Source organism: Danio rerio, chromosome 4 (assembly GCF_049306965.1).
Source record: "Danio rerio strain Tuebingen ecotype United States chromosome 4, GRCz12tu, whole genome shotgun sequence".
Lineage (NCBI taxonomy): Eukaryota > Metazoa > Chordata > Actinopteri > Cypriniformes > Danionidae > Danio > Danio rerio.
Genome location: NC_133179.1, coordinates 28,455,857 through 28,479,976, shown reverse-complemented (window position 1 = coordinate 28,479,976; position 24,120 = coordinate 28,455,857).

Here is a 24,120-nt window from a genome sequence, read left to right as displayed (position 1 = left end):
ATTTTCTCTTGCAACTTGCTTTAACATGTTTAACAGTGCATGAAATGTTGTCTAAAACAAAAAAGAATGATGCATTTTATAGCTGGATCTGGTTTTATTACATTCTAAATTGGACGTTGAAAATGAGCTTATCTCAGCCAGCAGAGAGGTCAAATCACAGTAATGCAAACTCAGTCAGGGACATAGATTTTCACTTGCAACTTGCTTTAACATGTTTAACAGTGCATGAAATGTTGTCTAAAACAAAAAAGAATGATGCATTTTATAGCTGGATCTGGTTTTATTACATTCTAAATTGGACGTTGAAAATGAGCTTATCTCAGCCAGCAGAGAGGTCAAATCACAGTAATGCAAACTCAGTCAGAGACATAGATTTTCACTTGCAACTTGCTTTAACATGTTTAACAGTGCATGAAATGTTGTCTAAAACAAAAAAGAATGATGCATTTTATGTCTGGTTCTGGTTTTATTACATTCTAAATTGGACGTTGAAAATGAGCTTATCTCAGCCAGCAGAGAGGTCAAATCACAGTAATGCAAACTCAGTCAGAGACATAGATTTTCACTTGCAACTTGCTTTAACATGTTTAACAGTGCATGAAATGTTGTCTAAAACAAAAAAGAATGATGCATTTTATAGCTGGATCTGGTTTTATTACATTCTGAGTTGGACGTTGAAAATGAGCTTATCTCAGCCAGCAGAGAGGTCAAATCACAGTAATGCAAACTCAGTCAGAGACATAGATTTTCACTTGCAACTTGCTTTAACATGTTTAACAGTGCATGAAATGTTGTCTAAAACAAAAAAGAATGATGCATTTTATGGCTGGATCTGGTTTTATTACATTCTGAATTGGACGTTGAAAATGAGCTTATCTCAGCCAGCAGAGAGGTCAAATCACAGTAATGCAAACTCAGTCAGGGACATATGTTTTCTCTTGCAACTTGCTTTAACATGTTTAACAGTGCATGAAATGTTGTCTAAAACAAAAAAGAATGATGCATTTTATAGCTGGATCTGGTTTTATTACATTCTGAATTGAACGTTGAAAATGAGCTTATCTCAGCCAGCAGAGAGGTCAAATCACAGTAATGCAAACTCAGTCAGAGACATAGATTTTCACTTGCAACTTCCTTTAACATGTTTAACAGTGCATGAAATGTTGTCTAAAACAAAAAAGAATGATGCATTTTATGTCTGGATCTGTTTTTATCACTTTTGAATTGGACGATGAAAATGAGCTTATCTCAGCCAGCAGAGAGGTCAAATCACAGTAATGCAAACTCAGTCAGAGACATAGATTTTCACTTGCAACTTGCTTTAACATGTTTAACAGTGCATGAAATGTTGTCTAAAACAAAAAAGAATGATGCATTTTATAGCTGGATCTGGTTTTATTACATTCTGAATTGGACATTGAAAATGAGCTTATCTCAGCCAGCAGAGAGGTCAAATCACAGTAATGCAAACTCAGTCAGAGACATATATTTTCACTTGCAACTTGCTTTAACATGTTTAACAGTGCATGAAATGTTGTCTAAAACAAAAAAGAATGATGCATTTTATGGCTGGATCTGGTTTTATTACATTCTGAATTGGACGTTGAAAATGAGCTTATCTCAGCCAGCAGAGAGGTCAAATCACAGTAATGCAAACTCAGTCAGGGACATATGTTTTCTCTTGCAACTTGCTTTAACATGTTTAACAGTGCATGAAATGTTGTTTAAAACAAAAAAGAATGATGCATTTTATAGCTGGATCTGGTTTTATTACATTCTGAGTTGGACGTTGAAAATGAGCTTATCTCAGCCAGCAGAGAGGTCAAATTACAGTAATGCAAACTCAGTCAGAGACATAGATTTTCACTTGCAACTTGCTTTAACATGTTTAACAGTGCATGAAATGTTGTCTAAAACAAAAAAGAATGATGCATTTTATAGCTGGATCTGGTTTTATTACATTCTGAGTTGGACGTTGAAAATGAGCTTATCTCAGCCAGCAGAGAGGTCAAATCACAGTAATGCAAACTCAGTCAGAGACATAGATTTTCACTTGCAACTTGCTTTAACATGTTTAACAGTGCATGAAATGTTGTCTAAAACAAAAAAGAATGATGCATTTTATGGCTGGATCTGGTTTTATTACATTCTGAATTGGACGTTGAAAATGAGCTTATCTCAGCCAGCAGAGAGGTCAAATCACAGTAATGCAAACTCAGTCAGGGACAAATGTTTTCTCTTGCAACTTGCTTTAACATGTTTAACAGTGCATGAAATGTTGTCTAAAACAAAAAAGAATGATGCATTTTATAGCTGGATCTGGTTTTATTACATTCTGAATTGAACGTTGAAAATGAGCTTATCTCAGCCAGCAGAGAGGTCAAATCACAGTAATGCAAACTCAGTCAGAGACATAGATTTTCACTTGCAACTTCCTTTAACATGTTTAACAGTGCATGAAATGTTGTCTAAAACAAAAAAGAATGATGCATTTTATGTCTGGATCTGTTTTTATCACTTTTGAATTGGACGATGAAAATGAGCTTATCTCAGCCAGCAGAGAGGTCAAATCACAGTAATGCAAACTCAGTCAGAGACATAGATTTTCACTTGCAACTTGCTTTAACATGTTTAACAGTGCATGAAATGTTGTCTAAAACAAAAGAGAATGATGCGTTTTATAGCTGGATCTGGTTTTATTACATTCTGAATTGGACGTTGAAAATGAGCTTATCTCAGCCAGCAGAGAGGTCAAATCACAGTAATGCAAACTCAGTCAGAGACATAGATTTTCACTTGCAACTTGCTTTAACATGTTTAACAGTGCATGAAATGTTGTCTAAAACAAAAAAGAATGATGCATTTTATAGCTGGATCTGGTTTTATTACATTCTGAATTGGACATTGAAAATGAGCTTATCTCAGCCAGCAGAGAGGTCAAATCACAGTAATGCAAACTCAGTCAGAGACATATATTTTCACTTGCAACTTGCTTTAACATGTTTAACAGTGCATGAAATGTTGTCTAAAACAAAAAAGAATGATGCATTTTATGGCTGGATCTGGTTTTATTACATTCTGAATTGGACGTTGAAAATGAGCTTATCTCAGCCAGCAGAGAGGTCAAATCACAGTAATGCAAACTCAGTCAGGGACATATGTTTTCTCTTGCAACTTGCTTTAACATGTTTAACAGTGCATGAAATGTTGTCTAAAACAAAAAAGAATGATGCATTTTATAGCTGGATCTGGTTTTATTACATTCTGAATTGGACGTTGAAAATGAGCTTATCTCAGCCAGCAGAGAGGTCAAATTACAGTAATGCAAACTCAGTCAGAGACATAGATTTTCACTTGCAACTTGCTTTAACATGTTTAACAGTGCATGAAATGTTGTCTAAAACAAAAAAGAATGATCCATTTTATGGCTGGATCTGTTTTTATCACTTTTTGAAATGGACGTTGAAAATGAGCTTATCTCAGCCAGCAGAGAGGTCAAATCACAGTAATGCAAACTCAGTCAGAGACATAGATTTTCACTTGCAACTTGCTTTAACATGTTTAACAGTGCATGAAATGTTGTCTAAAACAAAAAAGAATGATGCATTTTATAGCTGGATCTGGTTTTATTACATTCTAAATTGGACGTTGAAAATGAGCTTATCTCAGCCAGCAGAGAGGTCAAATCACAGTAATGCAAACTCAGTCAGGGACATAGATTTTCACTTGCAACTTGCTTTAACATGTTTAACAGTGCATGAAATGTTGTCTAAAACAAAAAAGAATGATGCATTTTATAGCTGGATCTGGTTTTATTACATTCTAAATTGGACGTTGAAAATGAGCTTATCTCAGCCAGCAGAGAGGTCAAATCACAGTAATGCAAACTCAGTCAGAGACATAGATTTTCACTTGCAACTTGCTTTAACATGTTTAACAGTGCATGAAATGTTGTCTTAAACAAAAAAGAATGATGCATTTTATGTCTGGATCTGGTTTTATTACATTCTAAATTGGACGTTGAAAATGAGCTTATCTCAGCCAGCAGAGAGGTCAAATCACAGTAATGCAAACTCAGTCAGAGACATAGATTTTCACTTGCAACTTGCTTTAACATGTTTAACAGTGCATGAAATGTTGTCTAAAACAAAAAAGAATGATGCATTTTATAGCTGGATCTGGTTTTATTACATTCTGAATTGGACGTTGAAAATGAGCTTATCTCAGCCAGCAGAGAGGTCAAATCACAGTAATGCAAACTCAGTCAGAGACATAGATTTTCACTTGCAACTTGCTTTAACATGTTTAACAGTGCATGAAATGTTGTCTAAAACAAAAAAGAATGATCCATGTTATGGCTGGATCTGTTTTTATCATTTTCTGAAATGGACGTTGAAAATGAGCTTATCTCAGCCAGCAGAGAGGTCAAATCACAGTAATGCAAACTCAGTCAGGGACATAGATTTTCTCTTGCAACTTGCTTTAACATGTTTAACAGTGCATGAAATGTTGTCTAAAACAAAAAAGAATGATGCATTTTATAGCTGGATCTGGTTTTATTACATTCTGAATTGGACGTTGAAAATGAGCTTATCTCAGCCAGCAGAGAGGTCAAATCACAGTAATGCAAACTCAGTCAGGGACATAGATTTTCACTTGCAACTTGCTTTAACATGTTTAACAGTGCATGAAATGTTGTCTAAAACAAAAAAGAATGATGCATTTTATAGCTGGATCTGGTTTTATTACATTCTAAATTGGACGTTGAAAATGAGCTTATCTCAGCCAGCAGAGAGGTCAAATCACAGTAATGCAAACTCAGTCAGAGACATAGATTTTCACTTGCAACTTGCTTTAACATGTTTAACAGTGCATGAAATGTTGTCTAAAACAAAAAAGAATGATGCATTTTATGTCTGGTTCTGGTTTTATTACATTCTAAATTGGACGTTGAAAATGAGCTTATCTCAGCCAGCAGAGAGGTCAAATCATAGTAATGCAAACTCAGTCAGAGACATAGATTTTCACTTGCAACTTGCTTTAACATGTTTAACAGTGCATGAAATGTTGTCTAAAACAAAAAAGAATGATGCATTTTATAGCTGGATCTGGTTTTATTACATTCTGAATTGGACGTTGAAAATGAGCTTATCTCAGCTAGCAGAGAGGTCAAATCACAGTAATGCAAACTCAGTCAGAGACATAGATTTTCACTTGCAACTTGCTTTAACATGTTTAACAGTGCATGAAATGTTGTCTAAAACAAAAAAGAATGATCCATGTTATGGCTGGATCTGTTTTTATCATTTTCTGAAATGGACGTTGAAAATGAGCTTATCTCAGCCAGCAGAGAGGTCAAATCACAGTAATGCAAACTCAGTCAGGGACATAGATTTTCTCTTGCAACTTGCTTTAACATGTTTAACAGTGCATGAAATGTTGTCTAAAACAAAAAAGAATGATGCATTTTATAGCTGGATCTGGTTTTATTACATTTTAAATTGGACGTTGAAAATGAGCTTATCTCAGCCAGCAGAGAGGTCAAATCACAGTAATGCAAACTCAGTCAGGGACATAGATTTTCACTTGCAACTTGCTTTAACATGTTTAACAGTGCATGAAATGTTGTCTAAAACAAAAAAGAATGATGCATTTTATAGCTGGATCTGGTTTTATTACATTCTAAATTGGACGTTGAAAATGAGCTTATCTCAGCCAGCAGAGAGGTCAAATCACAGTAATGCAAACTCAGTCAGAGACATAGATTTTCACTTGCAACTTGCTTTAACATGTTTAACAGTGCATGAAATGTTGTCTAAAACAAAAAAGAATGATGCATTTTATGTCTGGTTCTGGTTTTATTACATTCTAAATTGGACGTTGAAAATGAGCTTATCTCAGCCAGCAGAGAGGTCAAATCACAGTAATGCAAACTCAGTCAGAGACATAGATTTTCACTTGCAACTTGCTTTAACATGTTTAACAGTGCATGAAATGTTGTCTAAAACAAAAAAGAATGATGCATTTTATGGCTGGATCTGGTTTTATTACATTCTGAATTGGACGTTGAAAATGAGCTTATCTCAGCCAGCAGAGAGGTCAAATCACAGTAATGCAAACTCAGTCAGGGACATATGTTTTCTCTTGCAACTTGCTTTAACATGTTTAACAGTGCATGAAATATTGTCTAAAACAAAAAAGAATGATGCATTTTATAGCTGGATCTGGTTTTATTACATTCTGAATTGAACGTTGAAAATGAGCTTATCTCAGCCAGCAGAGAGGTCAAATCACAGTAATGCAAACTCAGTCAGAGACATAGATTTTCACTTGCAACTTCCTTTAACATGTTTAACAGTGCATGAAATGTTGTCTAAAACAAAAAAGAATGATGCATTTTATGTCTGGATCTGTTTTTATCACTTTTGAATTGGACGATGAAAATGAGCTTATCTCAGCCAGCAGAGAGGTCAAATCACAGTAATGCAAACTCAGTCAGAGACATAGATTTTCACTTGCAACTTGCTTTAACATGTTTAACAGTGCATGAAATGTTGTCTAAAACAAAAAAGAATGATCCATGTTATGGCTGGATCTGTTTTTATCATTTTCTGAAATGGACGTTGAAAATGAGCTTATCTCAGCCAGCAGAGAGGTCAAATCACAGTAATGCAAACTCAGTCAGGGACATAGATTTTCTCTTGCAACTTGCTTTAACATGTTTAACAGTGCATGAAATGTTGTCTAAAACAAAAGAGAATGATGCATTTTATAGCTGGATCTGGTTTTAGAGAGGTCAAATCACAGTAATGCAAACTCAGTCAGAGACATAGATTTTCACTTGCAACTTGCTTTAACATGTTTAACAGTGCATGAAATGTTGTCTAAAACAAAAAAGAATGATGCATTTTATAGCTGGGTCTGGTTTTATTACATTCTAAATTGGACGTTGAAAATGAGCTTATCTCAGCCAGCAGAGAGGTCAAATCACAGTAATGCAAACTCAGTCAGAGACATAGATTTTCACTTGCAACTTGCTTTAACATGTTTAACAGTGCATGAAATGTTGTCTAAAACAAAAAAGAATGATGCATTTTATAGCTGGATCTGGTTTTATTACATTCTGAATTGGACGTTGAAAATGAGCTTATCTCAGCCAGCAGAGAGGTCAAATCACAGTAATGCAAACTCAGTCAGAGACATAGATTTTCACTTGCAACTTGCTTTAACATGTTTAACAGTGCATGAAATGTTGTCTAAAACAAAAAAGAATGATCCATGTTATGGCTGGATCTGTTTTTATCATTTTCTGAAATGGACGTTGAAAATGAGCTTATCTCAGCCAGCAGAGAGGTCAAATCACAGTAATGCAAACTCAGTCAGGGACATAGATTTTCTCTTGCAACTTGCTTTAACATGTTTAACAGTGCATGAAATGTTGTCTAAAACAAAAAAGAATGATGCATTTTATAGCTGGATCTGGTTTTATTACATTCTGAATTGGATGTTGAAAATGAGCTTATCTCAGCCAGCAGAGAGGTCAAATCACAGTAATGCAAACTCAGTCAGAGACATAGATTTTCACTTGCAACTTGCTTTAACATGTTTAACAGTGCATGAAATGTTGTCTAAAACAAAAAAGAATGATGCATTTTATAGCTGGATCTGGTTTTATTACATTCTAAATTGGACGTTGAAAATGAGCTTATTTCAGCCAGCAGAGAGGTCAAATCACAGTAATGCAAACTCAGTCAGAGACATAGATTTTCACTTGCAACTTGCTTTAACATGTTTAACAGTGCATGAAATGTTGTCTAAAACAAAAAAGAATGATGCATTTTATGTCTGGTTCTGGTTTTATTACATTCTAAATTGGACGTTGAAAATGAGCTTATCTCAGCCAGCAGAGAGGTCAAATCACAGTAATGCAAACTCAGTCAGAGACATAGATTTTCACTTGCAACTTGCTTTAACATGTTTAACAGTGCATGAAATGTTGTCTAAAACAAAAAAGAATGATGCATTTTATAGCTGGATCTGGTTTTATTACATTCTGAATTGGACGTTGAAAATGAGCTTATCTCAGCCAGCAGAGAGGTCAAATCACAGTAATGCAAACTCAGTCAGAGACATAGATTTTCACTTGCAACTTGCTTTAACATGTTTAACAGTGCATGAAATGTTGTCTAAAACAAAAAAGAATGATGCATTTTATGGCTGGATCTGGTTTTATTACATTCTGAATTGGACGTTGAAAATGAGCTTATCTCAGCCAGCAGAGAGGTCAAATCACAGTAATGCAAACTCAGTCAGGGACATATGTTTTCTCTTGCAACTTGCTTTAACATGTTTAACAGTGCATGAAATGTTGTCTAAAACAAAAAAGAATGATGCATTTTATAGCTGGATCTGGTTTTATTACATTCTGAATTGAACGTTGAAAATGAGCTTATCTCAGCCAGCAGAGAGGTCAAATCACAGTAATGCAAACTCAGTCAGAGACATAGATTTTCACTTGCAACTTCCTTTAACATGTTTAACAGTGCATGAAATGTTGTCTAAAACAAAAAAGAATGATGCATTTTATGTCTGGATCTGTTTTTATCACTTTTGAATTGGACGATGAAAATGAGCTTATCTCAGCTAGCAGAGAGGTCAAATCACAGTAATGCAAACTCAGTCAGAGACATAGATTTTCACTTGCAACTTGCTTTAACATGTTTAACAGTGCATGAAATGTTGTCTAAAACAAAAGAGAATGATGCGTTTTATAGCTGGATCTGGTTTTATTACATTCTGAATTGGACGTTGAAAATGAGCTTATCTCAGCCAGCAGAGAGGTCAAATCACAGTAATGCAAACTCAGTCAGAGACATAGATTTTCACTTGCAACTTGCTTTAACATGTTTAACAGTGCATGAAATGTTGTCTAAAACAAAAAAGAATGATGCATTTTATAGCTGGATCTGGTTTTATTACATTCTGAATTGGACGTTGAAAATGAGCTTATCTCAGCCAGCAGAGAGGTCAAATCACAGTAATGCAAACTCAGTCAGAGACATAGATTTTCACTTGCAATTTGCTTTAACATGTTTAACAGTGCATGAAATGTTGTCTAAAACAAAAAAGAATGATCCATGTTATGGCTAGATCTGTTTTTATCATTTTCTGAAATGGACGTTGAAAATGAGCTTATCTCAGCCAGCAGAGAGGTCAAATCACAGTAATGCAAACTCAGTCAGGGACATAGATTTTCTCTTGCAACTTGCTTTAACATGTTTAACAGTGCATGAAATGTTGTCTAAAACAAAAAAGAATGATGCATTTTATAGCTGGATCTGGTTTTATTACATTCTGAATTGGACGTTGAAAATGAGCTTATCTCAGCCAGCAGAGAGGTCAAATCACAGTAATGCAAACTCAGTCAGAGACATAGATTTTCACTTGCAACTTGCTTTAACATGTTTAACAGTGCATGAAATGTTGTCTAAAACAAAAAAGAATGATGCATTTTATAGCTGGATCTGGTTTTATTACATTCTGAATTGGACGTTGAAAATGAGCTTATCTCAGCCAGCAGAGAGGTCAAATCACAGTAATGCAAACTCAGTCAGAGACATATATTTTCACTTGCAACTTGCTTTAACATGTTTAACAGTGCATGAAATGTTGTCTAAAACAAAAAAGAATGATGCATTTTATGGCTGGATCTGGTTTTATTACATTCTGAATTGGACGTTGAAAATGAGCTTATCTCAGCCAGCAGAGAGGTCAAATCACAGTAATGCAAACTCAGTCAGGGACATATGTTTTCTCTTGCAACTTGCTTTAACATGTTTAACAGTGCATGAAATGTTGTCTAAAACAAAAAAGAATGATGCATTTTATAGCTGGATTTGGTTTTATTACATTCTGATTTGAACGTTGAAAATGAGCTTATCTCAGCCAGCAGAGAGGTCAAATCACAGTAATGCAAACTCAGTCAGAGACATAGATTTTCACTTGCAACTTCCTTTAACATGTTTAACAGTGCATGAAATGTTGTCTAAAACAAAAAAGAATGATGCATTTTATGTCTGGATCTGTTTTTATCACTTTTGAATTGGACGATGAAAATGAGCTTATCTCAGCCAGCAGAGAGGTCAAATCACAGTAATGCAAACTCAGTCAGAGACATAGATTTTCACTTGCAACTTGCTTTAACATGTTTAACATTGCATGAAATGTTGTCTAAAACAAAAAAGAATGATGCATTTTATGTCTGGATCTGGTTTTATTACATTCTAAATTGGACGTTGAAAATGAGCTTATCTCAGCCAGCAGAGAGGTCAAATCACAGTAATGCAAACTCAGTCAGAGACATAGATTTTCACTTGCAACTTGCTTTAACATGTTTAACATTGCATGAAATGTTGTCTAAAACAAAAAAGAATGATGCATTTTATGTCTGGATCTGGTTTTATTACATTCTAAATTGGACGTTGAAAATGAGCTTATCTCAGCCAGCAGAGAGGTCAAATCACAGTAATGCAAACTCAGTCAGAGACATAGATTTTCACTTGCAACTTGCTTTAACATGTTTAACAGTGCATGAAATGTTGTCTAAAAAAAAAGAATGATGCATTTTATGTCTGGATCTGGTTTTATTACATTCTAAATTGGACGTTGAAAATGAGCTTATCTCAGCCAGCAGAGAGGTCAAATCACAGTAATGCAAACTCAGTCAGAGACATAGATTTTCACTTGCAACTTGCTTTAACATGTTTAACAGTGCATGAAATGTTGTCTAAAACAAAAAAGAATGATGCATTTTATAGCTGGATCTGGTTTTATTACATTCTGAATTGGACGTTGAAAATGAGCTTATCTCAGCCAGCAGAGAGGTCAAATCACAGTAATGCAAACTCAGTCAGAGACATAGATTTTCACTTGCAACTTGCTTTAACATGTTTAACAGTGCATGAAATGTTGTCTAAAACAAAAAAGAATGATCCATGTTATGGCTGGATCTGTTTTTATCATTTTCTGAAATGGACGTTGAAAATGAGCTTATCTCAGCCAGCAGAGAGGTCAAATCACAGTAATGCAAACTCAGTCAGGGACATAGATTTTCTCTTGCAACTTGCTTTAACATGTTTAACAGTGCATGAAATGTTGTCTAAAACAAAAAAGAATGATGCATTTTATAGCTGGATCTGGTTTTATTACATTCTGAATTGAACGTTGAAAATGAGCTTATCTCAGCCAGCAGAGAGGTCAAATCACAGTAATGCAAACTCAGTCAGAGACATAGATTATCACTTGCAACTTGCTTTAACATGTTTAACATTGCATGACATGTTGTCTAAAACAAAAAAGAATGATGCATTTTATGTCTGGATCTGGTTTTATTACATTCTAAATTGGACGTTGAAAATGAGCTTATCTCAGCCAGCAGAGAGGTCAAATCACAGTAATGCAAACTCAGTCAGAGACATAGATTTTCACTTGCAACTTGCTTTAACATGTTTAACAGTGCATGAAATGTTGTCTAAAACAAAAAAGAATGATGCATTTTATGTCTGGATCTGGTTTTATTACATTCTAAGTTGGACGTTGAAAATGAGCTTATCTCAGCCAGCAGAGAGGTCAAATCACAGTAATGCAAACTCAGTCAGAGACATAGATTTTCACTTGCAACTTGCTTTAACATGTTTAACAGTGCATGAAATGTTGTCTAAAACAAAAAAGAATGATGCATTTTATAGCTGGATCTGGTTTTATTACATTCTGAATTGGACGTTGAAAATGAGCTTATCTCAGCCAGCAAAGAGGTCAAATCACAGTAATGCAAACTCAGTCAGAGACATAGATTTTCACTTGCAACTTGCTTTAACATGTTTAACAGTGCATGAAATGTTGTCTAAAACAAAAAAGAATGATCCATGTTATGGCTGGATCTGTTTTTATCATTTTCTGAAATGGACGTTGAAAATGAGCTTATCTCAGCCAGCAGAGAGGTCAAATCACAGTAATGCAAACTCAGTCAGGGACATAGATTTTCTCTTGCAACTTGCTTTAACATGTTTATCAGTGCATGAAATGTTGTCTAAAACAAAAAAGAATGATGCATTTTATAGCTGGATCTGGTTTTATTACATTCTGAATTGAACGTTGAAAATGAGCTTATCTCAGCCAGCAGAGAGGTCAAATCACAGTAATGCAAACTCAGTCAGAGACATAGATTTTCACTTGCAACTTGCTTTAACATGTTTAACAGTGCATGAAATGTTGTCTAAAACAAAAAAGAATGATCCATGTTATGGCTGGATCTGTTTTCATCATTTTCTGAAATGGACGTTGAAAATGAGCTTATCTCAGCCAGCAGAGAGGTCAAATCACAGTAATGCAAACTCAGTCAGGGACATAGATTTTCTCTTGCAACTTGCTTTAACATGTTTAACAGTGCATGAAATGTTGTCTAAAACAAAAAAGAATGATCCATTTTATGGCTGGATCTGTTTTTATCACTTTTTGAAATGGACGTTGAAAATGAGCTTATCTCAGCCAGCAGAGAGGTCAAATCACAGTAATGCAAAATCAGTCAGAGACATAGATTTTCACTTGCAACTTGCTTTAACATGTTTAACAGTGCAGGAAATGTTGTCTAAAACAAAAAAGAATGATGCATTTTATGGCCGGATCTGTTTTTATCACTTTCTGAATTAGACGTTGAAAATGAGCTTATCTCAGCCAGCAGAGAGGTCAAATCACATTAATGCAAACTCAGTCAGAGACATAGATTTCACTTGCAACTTGCTTTAACATGTTTAACAGTGCATGAAATGTTGTCTAAAACAAAAAAGAATGATGCATTTTATGTCTGGATCGATTTTTATCACTTTCTGAATTGGACGTTGAAAATGAGCTTATCTCAGCCAGCAGAGAGGTCAAATCACAGTAATGCAAACTCAGTCAGAGACATAGATTTTCACTTGCAACTTGCTTTAACATGTTTAACAGTGCATGAAATGTTGTCTAAAACAAAAAAGAATGATGCATTTTATGTCTGGATCTGGTTTTATTACATTCTAAATTGGACGTTGAAAATGAGCTTATCTCAGCCAGCAGAGAGGTCAAATCACAGTAATGCAAACTCAGTCAGAGACATAGATTTTCACTTGCAACTTGCTTTAACATGTTTAACAGTGCATGAAATGTTGTCTAAAACAAAAAAGAATGATGCATTTTATAGCTGGATCTGGTTTTTTTACATTCAGAATTGGACGTTGAAAATGAGCTTATCTCAGCCAGCAGAGAGGTCAAATCACAGTAATGCAAACTCAGTCAGAGACATAGATTTTCACTTGCAACTTGCTTTAACATGTTTAACAGTGCATGAAATGTTGTCTAAAACAAAAAAGAATGATGCATTTTATGTCTGGATCTGGTTTTATTACATTCTAAATTGGACGTTGAAAATGAGCTTATCTCAGCCAGCAGAGAGGTCAAATCACAGTAATGCAAACTCAGTCAGAGACATAGATTTTCACTTGCAACTTGCTTTAACATGTTTAACAGTGCATGAAATGTTGTCTAAAACAAAAAAGAATGATGCATTTTATAGCTGGATCTGGTTTTATTACATTCTGAATTGGACGTTGAAAATGAGCTTATCTCAGCCAGCAGAGAGGTCAAATCACAGTAATGCAAACTCAGTCAGAGACATAGATTTTCACTTGCAACTTGCTTTAACATGTTTAACAGTGCATGAAATGTTGTCTAAAACAAAAAAGAATGATGCATTTTATAGCTGGATCTGGTTTTATTACATTCTGAATTGGACGTTGAAAATGAGCTTATCTCAGCCAGCAGAGAGGTCAAATCACAGTAATGCAAACTCAGTCAGGGACATATGTTTTCTCTTGCAACTTGCTTTAACATGTTTAACAGTGCATGAAATGTTGTCTAAAACAAAAAAGAATGATGCATTTTATAGCTGGATCTGGTTTTATTACATTCTGAATTGAACGTTGAAAATGAGCTTATCTCAGCCAGCAGAGAGGTCAAATCACAGTAATGCAAACTCAGTCAGAGACATAGATTTTCACTTGCAACTTCCTTTAACATGTTTAACAGTGCATGAAATGTTGTCTAAAACAAAAAAGAATGATGCATTTTATGTCTGGATCTGTTTTTATCACTTTTGAATTGGACGATGAAAATGAGCTTATCTCAGCCAGCAGAGAGGTCAAATCACAGTAATGCAAACTCAGTCAGAGACATAGATTTTCACTTGCAACTTGCTTTAACATGTTTAACAGTGCATGAATTGTTGTCTAAAACAAAAAAGAATGATGCATTTTATAGCTGGATCTGGTTTTATCACATTCTGAATTGGACATTGAAAATGAGCTTATCTCAGCCAGCATAGAGGTCAAATCACAGTAATGCAAACTCAGTCAGAGACATAGATTTTCACTTGCAACTTGCTTTAACATGTTTAACAGTGCATGAAATGTTGTCTAAAACAAAAAAGAATGATCCATGTTATGGCTGGATCTGTTTTTATCATTTTCTGAAATGGACGTTGAAAATGAGCTTATCTCAGCCAGCAGAGAGGTCAAATCACAGTAATGCAAACTCAGTCAGGGACATAGATTTTCTCTTGCAACTTGCTTTAACATGTTTAACAGTGCATGAAATGTTGTCTAAAACAAAAGAGAATGATGCATTTTATAGCTGGATCTGGTTTTAGAGAGGTCAAATCACAGTAATGCAAACTCAGTCAGAGACATAGATTTTCACTTGCAACTTGCTTTAACATGTTTAACAGTGCATGAAATGTTGTCTAAAACAAAAGAGAATGATGCGTTTTATAGCTGGATCTGGTTTTATTACATTCTGAATTGGACGTTGAAAATGAGCTTATCTCAGCCAGCAGAGAGGTCAAATCACAGTAATGCAAACTCAGTCAGAGACATAGATTTTCACTTGCAACTTGCTTTAACATGTTTAACAGTGCATGAAATGTTGTCTAAAACAAAAAAGAATGATCCATGTTATGGCTGGATCTGTTTTTATCGGTTTCTGAAATGGACGTTGAAAATGAGCTTATCTCAGCCAGCAGAGAGGTCAAATCACAGTAATGCAAACTCAGTCAGGGACATAGATTTTCTCTTGCAACTTGCTTTAACATGTTTAACAGTGCATGAAATGTTGTCTAAAACAAAAAAGAATGATGCATTTTATAGCTGGATCTGGTTTTATTACATTCTAAATTGGACGTTGAAAATGAGCTTATCTCAGCCAGCAGAGAGGTCAAATCACAGTAATGCAAACTCAGTCAGGGACATAGATTTTCACTTGCAACTTGCTTTAACATGTTTAACAGTGCATGAAATGTTGTCTAAAACAAAAAAGAATGATGCATTTTATAGCTGGATCTGGTTTTATTACATTCTGAATTGGACGTTGAAAATGAGCTTATCTCAGCCAGCAGAGAGGTCAAATCACAGTAATGCAAACTCAGTCAGAGACATAGATTTTCACTTGCAACTTGCTTTAACATGTTTAACAGTGCATGAAATGTTGTCTAAAACAAAAAAGAATGATCCATGTTATGGCTGGATCTGTTTTTATCATTTTCTGAAATGGACGTTGAAAATGAGCTTATCTCAGCTAGCAGAGAGGTCAAATCACAGTAATGCAAACTCAGTCAGGGACATAGATTTTCTCTTGCAACTTGCTTTAACATGTTTAACAGTGCATGAAATGTTGTCTAAAACAAAAAAGAATGATGCATTTTATAGCTGGATCTGGTTTTATTACATTTTGAATATGACGTTGAAAATGAGCTTATCTCAGCCAGCAGAGAGGTCAAATCACAGTAATGCAAACTCAGTCAGAGACATAGATTTTCACTTGCAACTTGCTTTAACATGTTTAACAGTGCATGAAATGTTGTCTAAAACAAAAAAGAATGATGCATTTTATAGCTGGATCTGGTTTTATTACATTCTGAATTGAACATTGAAAATGAGCTTCTCTCAGCCAGCAGAGAGGTCAAATCACAGTAATGCAAACTCAGTCAGAGACATAGATTTTCACTTGCAACTTGCTTTAACATGTTTAACAGTGCATGAAATGTTGTCTAAAACAAAAAAGAATGATCCATGTTATGGCTGGATCTGTTTTTATCATTTTCTGAAATGGACGTTGAAAATGAGCTTATCTCAGCCAGCAGAGAGGTCAAATCACAGTAATGCAAACTCAGTCAGGGACATAGATTTTCTCTTGCAACTTGCTTTAACATGTTTAACAGTGCATGAAATGTTGTCTAAAACAAAAAAGAATGATGCATTTTATAGCTGGATCTGGTTTTATTACATTCTGAATTGGACGTTGAAAATGAGCTTATCTCAGCCAGCAGAGAGGTCAAATCACAGTAATGCAAACTCAGTCAGAGACATAGATTTTCACTTGCAACTTGCTTTAACATGTTTAACAGTGCATGAAATGTTGTCTAAAACAAAAAAGAATGATGCATTTTATAGCTGGATCTGGTTTTATTACATTCTGAATTGGACGTTGAAAATGAGCTTATCTCAGCCAGCAGAGAGGTCAAATCACAGTAATGCAAACTCAGTCAGAGACATAGATTTTCACTTGCAACTTGCTTTAACATGTTTAACAGTGCATGAAATGTTGTCTAAAACAAAAAAGAATGATGCATTTTATGGCTGGATCTGGTTTTATTACATTCTGAATTGGACGTTGAAAATGAGCTTATCTCAGCCAGCAGAGAGGTCAAATCACAGTAATGCAAACTCAGTCAGGGACATATGTTTTCTCTTGCAACTTGCTTTAACATGTTTAACAGTGCATGAAATGTTGTCTAAAACAAAAAAGAATGATGCATTTTATAGCTGGATCTGGTTTTATTACATTCTGAATTGAACGTTGAAAATGAGCTTATCTCAGCCAGCAGAGAGGTCAAATCACAGTAATGCAAACTCAGTCAGAGACATAGATTTTCACTTGCAACTTGCTTTAACATGTTTAACAGTGCATGAAATGTTGTCTAAAACAAAAAAGAATGATGCATTTTATGTCTGGATCTGTTTTTATCACTTTTGAATTGGACGATGAAAATGAGCTTATCTCAGCCAGCAGAGAGGTCAAATCACAGTAATGCAAACTCAGTCAGAGACATAGATTTTCACTTGCAACTTGCTTTAACATGTTTAACAGTGCATGAAATGTTGTCTAAAACAAAAGAGAATGATGCGTTTTATAGCTGGATCCGGTTTTATTACATTCTGAATTGGACGTTGAAAATGAGCTTATCTCAGCCAGCAGAGAGGTCAAATCACAGTAATGCAAACTCAGTCAGAGACATAGATTTTCACTTGCAACTTGCTTTAACATGTTTAACAGTGCATGAAATGTTGTCTAAAACAAAAAAGAATGATCCATGTTATGGCTGGATCTGTTTTTATCGGTTTCTGAAATGGACGTTGAAAATGAGCTTATCTCAGCCAGCAGAGAGGTCAAATCACAGTAATGCAAACTCAGTCAGGGACATAGATTTTCTCTTGCAACTTGCTTTAACATGTTTAACAGTGCATGAAATGTTGTCTAAAACAAAAAAGAATGATGCATTTTATAGCTGGATCTGGTTTTATTACATTCTAAATTGGACGTTGAAAATGAGCTTATCTCAGCCAGCAGAGAGGTCAAATCACAGTAATGCAAACTCAGTCAGGGACATAGATTTTCACTTGCAACTTGCTTTAACATGTTTAACAGTGCATGAAATGTTGTCTAAAACAAAAAAGAATGATGCATTTTATAGCTGGATCTGGTTTTATTACATTCTGAATTGGACGTTGAAAATGAGCTTATCTCAGCCAGCAGAGAGGTCAAATCACAGTAATGCAAACTCAGTCAGAGACATAGATTTTCACTTGCAACTTGCTTTAACATGTTTAACAGTGCATGAAATGTTGTCTAAAACAAAAAAGAATGATCCATGTTATGGCTGGATCTGTTTTTATCATTTTCTGAAATGGACGTTGAAAATGAGCTTATCTCAGCTAGCAGAGAGGTCAAATCACAGTAATGCAAACTCAGTCAGGGACATAGATTTTCTCTTGCAACTTGCTTTAACATGTTTAACAGTGCATGAAATGTTGTCTAAAACAAAAAAGAATGATGCATTTTATAGCTGGATCTGGTTTTATTACATTCTGAATTGGACGTTGAAAATGAGCTTATCTCAGCCAGCAGAGAGGTCAAATCACAGTAATGCAAACTCAGTCAGAGACATAGATTTTCACTTGCAACTTGCTTTAACATGTTTAACAGTGCATGAAATGTTGTCTAAAACAAAAAAGAATGATGCATTTTATGGCTGGATCTGGTTTTATTACATTCTGAATTGGACGTTGAAAATGAGCTTATCTCAGCCAGCAGAGAGGTCAAATCACAGTAATGCAAACTCAGTCAGGGACATATGTTTTCTCTTGCAACTTGCTTTAACATGTTTAACAGTGCATGAAATGTTGTCAAAAACAAAAAAGAATGATGCATTTTATAGCTGGATCTGGTTTTATTACATTCTGAATTGGACGTTGAAAATGAGCTTCTCTCAGCCAGCAGAGAGGTCAAATCACAGTAATGCAAACTCAGTCAGAGACATAGATTTTCACTTGCAACTTGCTTTAACATGTTTAACAGTGCATGAAATGTTGTCTAAAACAAAAAAGAATGATCCATGTTATGGCTGGATCTGTTTTTATCATTTTCTGAAATGGACGTTGAAAATGAGCTTATCTCAGCCAGCAGAGAGGTCAAATCACAGTAATGCAAACTCAGTCAGGGACATAGATTTTCTCTTGCAACTTGCTTTAACATGTTTAACAGTGCATGAAATGTTGTCTAAAACAAAAAAGAATGATGCATTTTATAGCTGAATCTGGTTTTATTACATTCTGAATTGGACGTTGAAAATGAGCTTATCTCAGCCAGCAGAGAGGTCAAATCACAGTAATGCAAACTCAGTCAGAGACATAGATTTTCACTTGCAACTTGCTTTAACATGTTTAACAGTGCATGAAATGTTGTCTAAAACAAAAAAGAATGATGCATTTTATAGCTGGATCTGGTTTTATTACATTCTGAATTGGACGTTGAAAATGAGCTTATCTCAGCCAGCAGAGAGGTCAAATCACAGTAATGCAAACTCAGTCAGAGACATAGATTTTCACTTGCAACTTGCTTTAACATATTTAACAGTGCATGAAATGTTGTCTAAAACAAAAAAGAATGATGCATTTTATGGCTGGATCTGGTTTTATTACATTCTGAATTGGACGTTGAAAATGAGCTTATCTCAGCCAGCAGAGAGGTCAAATCACAGTAATGCAAACTCAGTCAGGGACATATGTTTTCTCTTGCAACTTGCTTTAACATGTTTAACAGTACATGAAATGTTGTCTAAAACAAAAAAGAATGATGCATTTTATAGCTGGATCTGGTTTTATTACATTCTGAATTGAACGTTGAAAATGAGCTTATCTCAGCCAGCAGAGAGGTCAAATCACAGTAATGCAAACTCAGTCAGAGACATAGATTTTCACTTGCAACTTGCTTTAACATGTTTAACAGTGCATGAAATGTTGTCTAAAACAAAAAAGAATGATGCATTTTATGGCTGGATCTGGTTTTATTACATTCTGAATTGGACGTTGAAAATGAGCTTATCTCAGCCAGCAGAGAGGTCAAATCACAGTAATGCAAACTCAGTCAGGGACATATGTTTTCTCTTGCAACTTGCTTTAACATGTTTAACAGTGCATGAAATGTTGTCTAAAACAAAAAAGAATGATGCATTTTATAGCTGGATCTGGTTTTATTACATTCTGAATTGGACGTTGAAAATGAGCTTCTCTCAGCCAGCAGAGAGGTCAAATCACAGTAATGCAAACTCAGTCAGAGACATAGATTTTCACTTGCAACTTGCTTTAACATGTTTAACAGTGCATGAAATGTTGTCTAAAACAAAAAAGAATGATCCATGTTATGGCTGGATCTGTTTTTATCATTTTCTGAAATGGACGTTGAAAATGAGCTTATCTCAGCCAGCAGAGAGGTCAAATCACAGTAATGCAAACTCAGTCAGGGACATAGATTTTCTCTTGCAACTTGCTTTAACATGTTTAACAGTGCATGAAATGTTGTCTAAAACAAAAAAGAATGATGCATTTTATAGCTGAATCTGGTTTTATTACATTCTGAATTGGACGTTGAAAATGAGCTTATCTCAGCCAGCAGAGAGGTCAAATCACAGTAATGCAAACTCAGTCAGAGACATAGATTTTCACTTGCAACTTGCTTTAACATGTTTAACAGTGCATGAAATGTTGTCTAAAACAAAAAAGAATGATGCATTTTATAGCTGGATCTGGTTTTATTACATTCTGAATTGGACGTTGAAAATGAGCTTATCTCAGCCAGCAGAGAGGTCAAATCACAGTAATGCAAACTCAGTCAGAGACATAGATTTTCACTTGCAACTTGCTTTAACATGTTTAACAGTGCATGAAATGTTGTCTAAAACAAAAAAGAATGATGCATTTTATGGCTGGATCTGGTTTTATTACATTCTGAATTGGACGTTGAAAATGAGCTTATCTCAGCCAGCAGAGAGGTCAAATCACAGTAATGCAAACTCAGTCAGGGACATATGTTTTCTCTTGCAACTTGCTTTAACATGTTTAACAGTACATTAAATGTTGTCTAAAACAAAAAAGAATGATGCATTTTATAGCTGGATCTGGTTTTATTACATTCTGAATTGAACGTTGAAAATGAGCTTATCTCAGCCAGCAGAGAGGTCAAATCACAGTAATGCAAACTCAGTCAGAGACATAGATTTTCACTTGCAACTTGCTTTAACATGTTTAACAGTGCATGAAATGTTGTCTAAAACAAAAAAGAATGATGCATTTTATGGCTGGATCTGGTTTTATTACATTCTGAATTGGACGTTGAAAATGAGCTTATCTCAGCCAGCAGAGAGGTCAAATCACAGTAATGCAAACTCAGTCAGGGACATATGTTTTCTCTTGCAACTTGCTTTAACATGTTTAACAGTGCATGAAATGTTGTCTAAAACAAAAAAGAATGATGCATTTTATAGCTGGATCTGGTTTTATTACATTCTGAATTGGACGTTGAAAATGAGCTTCTCTCAGCCAGCAGAGAGGTCAAATCACAGTAATGCAAACTCAGTCAGAGACATAGATTTTCACTTGCAACTTGCTTTAACATGTTTAACAGTGCATGAAATGTTGTCTAAAACAAAAAAGAATGATCCATGTTATGGCTGGATCTGTTTTTATCATTTTCTGAAATGGACGTTGAAAATGAGCTTATCTCAGCCAGCAGAGAGGTCAAATCACAGTAATGCAAACTCAGTCAGGGACATAGATTTTCTCTTGCAACTTGCTTTAACATGTTTAACAGTGCATGAAATGTTGTCTAAAACAAAAAAGAATGATGCATTTTATAGCTGGATCTGGTTTTATTACATTCTGAATTGGACGTTGAAAATGAGCTTATCTCAGCCAGCAGAGAGGTCAAATCACAGTAATGCAAACTCAGTCAGAGACATAGATTTTCACTTGCAACTTGCTTTAACATGTTTAACAGTGCATGAAATGTTGTCTAAAACAAAAAAGAATGATGCATTTTATAGCTGGATCTGGTTTTATTACATTCTGAATTGGACGTTGAAAATGAGCTTATCTCAGCCAGCAGAGAGGTCAAATCACAGTAATGCAAACTCAGTCAGAGACATAGATTTTCACTTGCAACTTGCTTTAACATGTTTAACAGTGCATGAAATGTTGTCTAAAACAAAAAAGAATGATGCATTTTATGGCTGGATCTGGTTTTATTACATTCTGAATTGGACGTTGAAAATGAGCTTATCTCAGCCAGCAGAGAGGTCAAATCACAGTAATGCAAACTCAGTCAGGGACATATGTTTTCTCTTGCAACTTGTTTTAACATGTTTAACAGTACATGAAATGTTGTCTAAAACAAAAAAGAATGATGCATTTTATAGCTGGATCTGGTTTTATTACATTCTGAATTGAACGTTGAAAATGAGCTTATCTCAGCCAGCAGAGAGGTCAAATCACAGTAATGCAAACTCAGTCAGAGACATGTATTTTCACTTGCAACTTCCTTTAACATGTTTAACAGTGCATGAAATGTTGTCTAAAACAAAAAAGAATGATGCATTTTATGTCTGGATCTGTTTTTATCACTTTTGAATTGGACGATGAAAATGAGCTTATCTCAGCCAGCAGAGAGGTCAAATCACAGTAATGCAAACTCAGTCAGAGACATAGATTTTCACTTGCAACTTCCTTTAACATGTTTAACAGTGCATGAAATGTTGTCTAAAACAAAAAAGAATGATGCATTTTATGTCTGGATCTGTTTTTATCACTTTTGAATTGGACGATGAAAATGAGCTTATCTCAGCCAGCAGAGAGGTCAAATCACAGTAATGCAAACTCAGTCAGAGACATAGATTTTCACTTGCAACTTGCTTTAACATGTTTAACAGTGCATGAAATGTTGTCTAAAACAAAAAAGAATGATGCATTTTATAGCTGGATCTGGTTTTATTACATTCTGAATTGGACATTGAAAATGAGCTTATCTCAGCCAGCAGAGAGGTCAAATCACAGTAATGCAAACTCAGTCAGAGACATATATTTTCACTTGCAACTTGCTTTAACATGTTTAACAGTGCATGAAATGTTGTCTAAAACAAAAAAGAATGATGCATTTTATGGCTGGATCTGGTTTTATTACATTCTGAATTGGACGTTGAAAATGAGCTTATCTCAGCCAGCAGAGAGGTCAAATCACAGTAATGCAAACTCAGTCAGGGACATATGTTTTCTCTTGCAACTTGCTTTAACATGTTTAACAGTGCATGAAATGTTGTCTAAAACAAAAAAGAATGATACATTTTATAGCTGGATCTGGTTTTATTACATTCTGAATTGGACGTTGAAAATGAGCTTATCTCAGCCAGCAGAGAGGTCAAATCACAGTAATGCAAACTCAGTCAGAGACATAGATTTTCACTTGCAACTTGCTTTAACATGTTTAACAGTGCATGAAATGTTGTCTAAAACAAAAAAGAATGATGCATTTTATAGCTGGATCTGGTTTTATTACATTCTGAATTGGACGTTGAAAATGAGCTTATCTCAGCCAGCAGAGAGGTCAAATCACAGTAATGCAAACTCAGTCAGAGACATAGATTTTCACTTGCAACTTGCTTTAACATGTTTAACAGTGCAGGAAATGTTGTCTAAAACAAAAAAGAATGATCCATTTTATGGCTGGATCTGGTTTTATCACTTTCTGAATTGGACGTTGAAAATGAGCTTATCTCAGCCAGCAGAGAGGTCAAATCACAGTAATGCAAACTCAGTCAGAGACATAGATTTTCACTTGCAACTTGCTTTAACATGTTTAACAGTGCATGAAATGTTGTCTAAAACAAAAAAGAATGATGCATTTTATGTCTGGATCTATTTTTATCACTTTCTGAATTGGACGTTGAAAATGAGCTTATCTCAGCCAGCAGAGAGGTCAAATCACAGTAATGCAAACTCAGTCAGAGACATAGATTTTCACTTGCAACTTGCTTTAACATGTTTAACAGTGCATGAAATGTTATCTAAAACAAAAAAGAATGATGCATTTTATGGCTGGATCTGGTTTTATTAAATTCTGAATTGGACGTTGAAAATGAGCTTATCTCAGCCAGCAGAGAGGTCAAATTACAGTAATGCAAACTCAGTCAGAGACATAGATTTTCACTTGCAACTTGCTTTAACATGTTTAACAGTGCATGAAATGTTGTCTAAAACAAAAAAGAATGATCCATTTTATGGCTGGATCTGTTTTTATCACTTTTTGAAATGGACGTTGAAAATGAGCTTATCTCAGCCAGCAGAGAGGTCAAATCACAGTAATGCAAACTCAGTCAGAGACATAGATTTTCACTTGCAACTTGCTTTAACATGTTTAACAGTGCATGAA